Here is an 8,121-nt window from a genome sequence, read left to right as displayed (position 1 = left end):
ATCCCACAGGAAAATTTACAACAGCAATCATATAATTTATCTGACAGATGCTCCTGAGGGCGGGGGAATTTCCTCAAATAACCACATCCAAGGAAACCTCCATCCTTGAATGGGTTTCCAGCTGAAGCCTTCCTTACAGGTTGCCTTGCCTGGGGCTAAGGGACCCCTGGGGACAGTCAGGGAAGTCACCTGCTCCTGCCCCAGCCTGGCAGGATAACCGAGCAAAGCTGGGGCAGGAGGTGTTTGGGCTGGGCTATGGTTCCCCCATGTCCAGACTTGGAAACAGTCTTGTGCATCCCCTATAAAACCTGGAGGACAGCTTCTGGACAGCTTCTAAACAAACATATCCCTCTGCCTTGCTTTACAAGCGGATCATCAAAGAGAGAAGTGTCTCCTGGTCCTTCCTGACAACCCCTATCTAGGGAGCATGAATGGAGATGGGACAGAACAGCTCAGAGGTGAGGAGAGCTGAGCTTCCCCTCCAGCCTGGCCCCAGCCCTGTGTGGAGGATACATAATGGAAAGGAGCTGAAGGATCCTTCTGTCACCTTGTGCTGGGACAAATGTCTGTGACTATTCTGGGAGTAAAAGCTCCAGGAGCCCAGCAAAGCCACCAACTTGTAAGGAGCCCACAGAAAACCACCAGAGACACCACAGATCCAGGCAAGGGAAGGACCTCTTGAGATGTTAAACCTACAGCTGGCCACAACAAGCCGAGAGCTGCTCTGACAGCAGGTGGGACTGATTTACCGAGATGGACCAAACCCTGCATCCTCCTACCCAAGACCCCCCATGGCTAATCCAGTTAATTGCTCCTCTAATGACCTTTTAAAGACTGCTTCCAGAACCCGGGCAGTGGATGCCTTGCTCCTGCAACCACGTAGAAGAGTTTTTGTCTCTGGGTTTGTGCCATGGGGTGGCTCAGCATCCGGAGGGAATCCCCCTGCCCCTGCCTGCCGGAGGGGCAGCACCCCCAGCAGCACCCAGCCGGGCAGCTCTGCAGGAGGATGAGCTCGGCCTGGAAACACTTGGCATTCCTTCAGTCTGAAGGGATTCCTTCCTTCCTGCTCCCAAGGTGTCCCGGTGCCTGTCCCCGGGGGCATGGCAGGCGTGGATTCCGGCCGGGGACTGCACAGCCCTGACCCGGGCACACATCCCGAAGGTGCTGGGGTGTTCCGGGCAGGCTGTACTCCTGCTGGATAATGAGCAGGATTTGGGAAGCTCCAGGGCTCCTGCCCAGGGGATGGGGAGCAGCCTGCAGGCTCGGAACCGCGCACCCTGCCAGCCAGGGCGGGGAGCGGAGGCTGCACCTCCTGCTGCAAACCCCACAGCTTGGAGGAATCGGTGACATTTGCAAGAGGAGCAGGAAACACTGAGCTCTGCATCCCCGGCGAAAAGCTCGGAACTTGATGCTCTTTGCAGGCAGGGCTGTGCTGGTGGTGGGAGCTGCTGTGCACCAAAGGGCAAAATCACAGCCCCGGCTGCAGGGGACACGGTTCAGGCCCCAACCACCAATGCAGGGACAGAGCCCAGGAGCCTGTGCCCACCTCCTTGCAGAGCTCAGGAGCCCCCAGGACCTCTCTGTAAGCAGGAGCACACCCTGGGTACCACCAGGTGCCAAATGATGCTTCTGCTCCAGGGACACTGGGAAGGAGAAAGAGCTGGTGTCCCAGCAGGAGAGTCGGCTGTGGATCAGCCTCTGTCTTTCCCACTGATGTTCTGTGAAAGCCATCGAAGTATTTATTAATTTGTTTCGTTTTCTCGTTGCTTTCCTTTGCATTTCTCTCCATTTATCCTGGTGCAGAGCTGGCCATGCACCCCAGGAGGAGGCAGGTCCCCCGTGGGCACTGGGAATGGCCAGAGCACAGAGGAGTCTGCCCAGGGAGGCTGTCACAATCCCTCTTCATAATCATCATTATTATTATTACTATCATTATTATTACTAATTTATTTATTATTTCTTCAAATCATAAGGGATTCTGGGATCAGAAGGCAGTGATCCCAAAGATTGTGCTTGGTGAGGGCTGCTAGGGTTGTGCTAGAGCAGCAGGGTTGTGCTCCAGGTGATGCTTGACCTCATCTATCTTCAGCTGAGCATCCTGCACTCACATCCTGCACTCCTCCTGTGCCCAGGAGGATTTGGGAACAGACAAGCTCAGGATGCAATCCTGTGTTCCAGAGGGGCTGAGGGGTCCTAGTACTGAAGTCAAGGAATGCTGAGTTCATGCTCAACCCAACAGAGTTCATGGTGACCATGTGAGGGGGCTGGGTGGGGATGGGAGCATCCCATCACGTAGTGAAATACCAACACTGGGAGAGTTCTCCAAGTCCTCCTGTCCAACCCCCAGCAATGACACTCTATAAATGATAAAACAGATGTGGCCTGGATCAAGACTGGACTGGTAGAAGAATTTCCATTAGAGAATCATACAGAATCATTCTGTCTTTACTGAGTCCAGTTTTGGGGCCCACAAAAGTGAGAAGCCAGAGAGGCTTCAGCAACAGATGACCAAGACTGGTTAAGATTGGCCCTGGGCCTTCAAATCCAGGTGGAGGAGCTGGGCTGTTTGGTTTTTGGCTTTGGTGGGGGTTTTTTTAGGAGCTGATCTACAGGTACTGGCAGGGCAGTAACAAGTGGATGTGGTGCAATCCTTCTTGTCAGTGCCTGGAGCAAAAACCACAAAATGTGTCCTGAAAGATTCATGTGGGATATTAGGAAAACCCTTTCCTTGGGAGGACAGTGCAGCCTTGGCACAGGTCACCAGGAAGGTAGAAGAATGGCTGGCTGTGAAGGGTATGAGGTAGCCACGAGGTAGCCATGGCTGATCTCATCTTGTGTTGGCTGGGAAGGGACCTCTGGAAATCTCTAACAAAACTTCCTGCACACCCTTCTCACCACCACTTCTGCAATTCCATAACACAAGTGTATAAAATGTCCTCCCAAATGATATTTGCCAGATGAATTCTCATCCAGGAGGGGTTTATTTGTGTCTTGCTTTACCATTTCCTAACATCTTGCCTGTCCGTTGTACATGCTTAGCAGTGATTTACTTCTCTGCCCTTAGGTGTTTTTTTGAGACCAACAGACCAAGAAGTTGGTACTCTGAAAATAAGCTGCTCTGGTTTTCTGGTCATACAGGACCAATTAATCCCACCTGTACAGACATTCTTCATACAGAGGCCAAGGGAGGGAGGGTAGAACAAAGGAAAATGTTCAATGGCCAAAGGTTGACCAGCACAGGATGAAAAGAAAAAGATGAGAACCAGGCATGGCTGGTGGGACTGGGGAAAGGAACACTTCATACGTGTTGACCTTCTAGAAGCAGGAAAAGAATCTGAACCTGCAGGACAGGAGAGACAAAACATAACGTGGGATCTCAGCAGTGCCATCCACAGGTGAGGAGGGAGGGAAAAAAAGAGGGAGAAGATTGGGCTGGAGCAAATGAGAAAGGATAAATGAGGATGCTGGAGGAGATGTGCTACCCTGCTGGGGGGAGCAACACGGGGCAGTGATCTGTGCAGGAGGTGTGGGTGTGGATCTGCGACAGCTCTGTGTCCCCTGGCTGTGTCAGTGACACCGGTACCTTCAGAACACACCAGCACTGCCCGGGGGTGCCCCCTGCTCTGCCCCGGAGCCCTCGGGGCCAGCAGAGCTGTAAGGCCAGGACAGCACCCGGGGGAAGCCGGGCTGTGCCAAGGGACCTCCAGGAGCAGGGGACACCCCAGTGCCAGGTGGTGCTGAACAAGCCAGGAGTTCAGAGGGAGCCGTGCAGGGCAGTGCCAGCATCCCCGACGGGCACAGCAAGTGGGATGGCTGCACTGCGCTGCATCACTGCATCACTGCATCACTGCACTGCACTCACTGCACCCCGTTAGTCAGCCCCGAGTCCCAGCAGAGCTCACTGGCTCTGGCAGGGTTTCCTTTTGGTGCCGCAGCAAACCCGCTCAGAGCACCCCAGCACCAGCTCTCAGGACGGGGCACTCCGTGCTGCCTCACCCGACAGGCACAGCACCCACAGCTCTTGGCAGACACCAGGACCTGGTGCTGCTGGGCCGGGCCAGGCCGGGCTAGGGCTGTACTGGGGCTTTACTGGGCTGTGCTGGGGCTGTACTGGTCTGTACTGGGGCTGTGCTTCGCCCGGGCTCCAGCACTCGGCCCTCCCCGCCCGGCGGCTCCTCCCGCCCCGGCGCTTCCGCAGGGGCCGCACCCGGGAGCCTTCGCACCTCAGGTGGCCACGAGGCCGCCATGGGAGGGAGCCCCTGAGGGGAGAGGAGTGATGGGGGGCAGTGATGGAGGGGGCAGTGATGTGGGTCAGTGATGGGGGGCAGTGATGTGGGGGGCAGTGATGGGGGGGCAGTGATGGAGGGGGCAGTGATGTGGGGGGCAGTGATGTGGGGGCAGTGATGTGGGGGCGGTGATTGGGGGGCAGTGATTGGGGTGTCAGTGATGTGGGGCAGTGATGGGGGGCAGTGATGTGGGGGGCAGTGATGTGGGGGCGGTGATTGGGGGGCAGTGATGTGGGGGCAGTGATTGGGGTGTCAGTGATGTGGGGCAGTGATGTGGGGGCGGTGATTGGGGGGCAGTGATGTGGGGCAGTGATGGGGGGGCAGTGATGTGGGGGGCAGTGATGTGGGGGCGGTGATTGGGGGGCAGTGATGTGGGGGCAGTGATTGGGGTGTCAGTGATGTGGGGCAGTGATGGGGGGGCAGTGATGTGGGGGCAGTGATGTGGGAGGCAGTGATGTGGGGGCAGTGATGTGGGGGCGGTGATTGGGGGGCAGTGATGTGGGGGCAGTGATGTGGGAGGCAGTGATTGGGGTGTCAGTGATGTGGGGCAATGATGTGGGGGTAGTGATGGGGGGGCAGTGCTGGGGGGGCAGTGCTGGGGCAGGAGCGGTGCTGACGGGGGGCGGAGGGGGCTCCGCGGTCCCGTCAGGGGCGGGCGGGATCGCGGGTCCGGTCCCGGCTTGGGGAGGGGGAGGGGGCTGTGACATCCGGGGATTCACGGCGGGCGCGGACGTGGAGGGCGCGGGCGGGGCGGGGGGGGGGCGGTGCGCGGGGGCGGCGGCTCAGCCAATCGCGGCCGCGCTCTCATCGGCGCAAACAGGAGCACAATGGGGAGAGCGGCGGGCGCGCTGCAGCCAAGCTTGGCGCGGGCGCCGCGCGGCTGACGGGCCGGCCCGCCAATGGGAGGCGGCGCAGGGCGGCGGGCAGCCAATGGGCGTCGGGCGGGGGCGTGCCCGGGCGAGGTTAGGGTGTCCTTGCAGGGTGCTGGGCTAAACTTCACCAAATAATAGCTGTTTGTATTTGGGCGGCCGAGGAGCCATTTTAGGTAAGTTCTGCCCCGAACTTTTGGGTTCCCCGCCCGGCGCGGCCGGGGGCGGCGGCGGGGCGGGGGGCGGCGGCGGGGCCGTGCCGGGGCGGCGCTATGAATGAATTCGGCGGCGGCGGCGGCGGCGCGGGCCGCGGGGCGGGCGGCGGGGCCGGGGCGGCCGCCGGCCCTGTCATGGCTCCGGCTGCGGGGCCGGGCCGAGCCGGCCGCGGGGGAGGGGCGGCGGCGGTGGCTGGGGCCCCGCGGGTCCCTCCTGCCGGCCCTTCCCCGCCCCCCCCCCCCCCCCGGGGCCGGCGGGCAGAGTGGGGAGGGGGGGATCGGGTCGCGCCGCTCGCCCCCGAGCTCGGGGAGGGCCGGGCCCAGCCGGGGCCGGGCCGGCAGCTCTGAGACCGGCACCCCCCGCGGCTGCGGTGGCCCCGGGGGCGGGCGGGGGGCCGGGGACGGAGGCGGGGCGGGCTCCCCCGGCGCTGCGCGGAGGCTCCTCCCGGCCGGGGAGGGGGAAAGCGCGGCCCCCGGCCCCGCACCGAGCTGCGCGGCCGCCGCGGCGGGCGGGATGCGGGGTGCCGGGAGCCTGCCCGCGGGGCGCAGCTTCCCGCCGTCATCCCGGCCGCAGTGCTCCCGGAAAATAGATCATTGAGTCTTTAAACTTCGCGGGCGGGGGAGAAGCGGGTCCCCGTGCTGGCTGGAGGCCCCCGGGGCACGGCGTTCCGGCTGCCCGCTCCCTGCCGAGCCAGGCCCGCGGGGCGGTGGGCAGGGGTCCGGTGAAAGGGCACTTCCCTCCGCTGCGGACGGAGAAGGTCCTCGGTACCGGCGGGTCCGTCCCGCTTCGCCCGTCGTGCGCGGAGCATCCGCGGGTCTGTTGTGACATTGCAGCCATGTCAGAGCCCGGCATCGCGGTCACGTCGGAGTCGCGTCTCGCCTGCGCTGCAGTCACCATCGCTGCTGTCCCCACGCAGCCTCGCGTCCCTCGTGGTTCGGGGCTGCCGGGGGGATTCTCCCTGTTCTTACCAGTGGCGATCGAGGCGGATTTTAAGTCTTGATCGATGGGGTTTGTAGGGTAAACGCTGCGGGAGGAGCGCACGCAAGCGGAATAGGGAAGGATGAAGGGAAGTCGTCTGCTGGCGCTGCTGCCCGCTGTGCGAGCCCCTCTCGGAGCTGATCAGGTTCTCTCTGGTTATCGATTTGCCTCCCCGGCAGCTCTGCTAAACTCCCAGGCAAGTCGGAGACCGCGGGGGTCATGCAGGCTGCCTCAGCACACGGGGAGTGGGGGCTGCTGCTGGCTCCTGATACCTCAGAGCTATTCAGTAATTTTGCTATGAAAAGTGCTTGGTCTCTTTCTTCAGTGAGCTGGGATGCTGTTACCAAAAGCCGAAGGTTTTTCGTTGTTTACCTCTTGCTTGAGGCGTGCAGCAAATGCTTTTGGGGAAGCAGAATGAGGGGAGAGGAGTGGAGGTGTCTCGCTCAGGTTGTGCAGTGTCCTGCAGAAGTCCCCAGCACCCCTTGGCAGGCACTGGTCACCCTGGGGATCCTTGTAGGCAGACAGATGTGGCTTTAGGTGTTAGATGTTTATCCCTGGGCCCTTCACTTTCAGGGCTACAGATCTGTGGCAGCTGGTGCTGCCTGGATCTTTTCAGCTGGTGTGGGGTCAGTGGGATTAGGGGATTGCCAGAGGAGGGGGAGCACTGAGCTCTCCAGGTATTTTCCCCACCATGCAGTGTTGCTTTTGGGCCCTGTTTGGGTGGTGGCCCAGGAGCAGGTGCTGCCTTACCTCTCCTCTTACCTCCTTTGTTTACCTTGTTTACTCGGGAGCTCTGCTGCGCTGCTTTGCAGAGGAATTGTTTTGGTCCAGCTGTTGCAGTATGAAGCAATAACAGTGTATTTTTGCTCTGGGAGTAAATTCCTGGGAGTAAATAGGTTGTTTCTCTTGAGGCTTCTGGCCTCCAGCTGGTTGGTTTTGTTCAGGGCTGCCACTGGGTTCCGTTCCTGCTTGTTTAGTGGAAAATTGATTCCCCTTCCACTACAAAGCTTAATATTGTTGTCTGTTTGCTTTTGGGAAGCTAATTCTGCCTGTCATCTCCAGATTGGTGCAGCTGCCTGAACTTGCAGGTCCTTCAGGAGCACTGGACAGGCTGCTGAGTTCCCTGGGCTGCAAAGATGGGAAGTGCAGAGGGCTGAGGCTGATTGAATGTTGCCCCTCGAGTACCTGGAGCTGTAAAGCCTGACAACCAGCAAAGTGGTATCCAATCAAAATGTCTGCCTTTGGGGCAGGACTGGAACTATGTTTGTATTCTTGGAATAAAAGCCAAAGTCAATGGGAGGACTTGGGAGAAAATCTGATCTTGGTTCATTTTCACTTTTGTGAAGTTTGAAACCCATCACCCTCCAGCCAGGGCTGTTTATTTCTGCCTTTTGTCTCTCTCCTCGAAGCAGAAGTCTCAGTTGCCCTGTTGCTGACAAGGAACTCACAGGGGGCTGGGATGAGTGTGTTAAGAACTGACCTGTGCAGAGCTGTGAAAGGAAAGCAGCTGTGGAATGCTGCACATCTCTTAGGGGAGGTGCAGCCGGGGTCCCTCCTTACCTTGTTCTGAGCAGAGCTCTCTGGTTTGGGACTGTGCACCTTCTTAATGGTGAGGGTTGAGTGCTCCCACTGTTGCCTGTGTGTGGGCATCAGGGGAGAGTGGCTCTGTGTAAGATCTGTGTCAGATGCTGGCCTTGGAGCAGCCGGCCTGGATATGCCAGTGTTGGCCCTGCAGGTCAGTGCCGTGGGCATTCTCAGGTCTGCTAATCTCT

At 59.5% G+C, this 8,121-nt stretch overlaps 1 protein-coding gene across 1 annotated transcript in view; it reads left to right on the top strand.

The window, feature by feature from the left end:
• The first annotated feature begins 5,243 nt into the window (after positions 1 to 5,243).
• The window catches only part of CHD6 (chromodomain helicase DNA binding protein 6), a 90,201-nt gene continuing 87,323 nt past the window's right edge, over positions 5,244 to 8,121 (top strand). The window contains exon 1 of the mRNA XM_030462988.1: positions 5,244 to 5,331. The gene's annotated coding sequence lies outside the window, so the exon portion shown is untranslated. The remainder of the gene's footprint in view (positions 5,332 to 8,121) is intronic.

This window comes from Calypte anna, chromosome 20, assembly GCF_003957555.1.
Source record: "Calypte anna isolate BGI_N300 chromosome 20, bCalAnn1_v1.p, whole genome shotgun sequence".
NCBI classification, from domain to species: Eukaryota; Metazoa; Chordata; class Aves; order Apodiformes; family Trochilidae; genus Calypte; species Calypte anna.
This window is presented reverse-complemented; position numbering and strand designations above follow the sequence as displayed.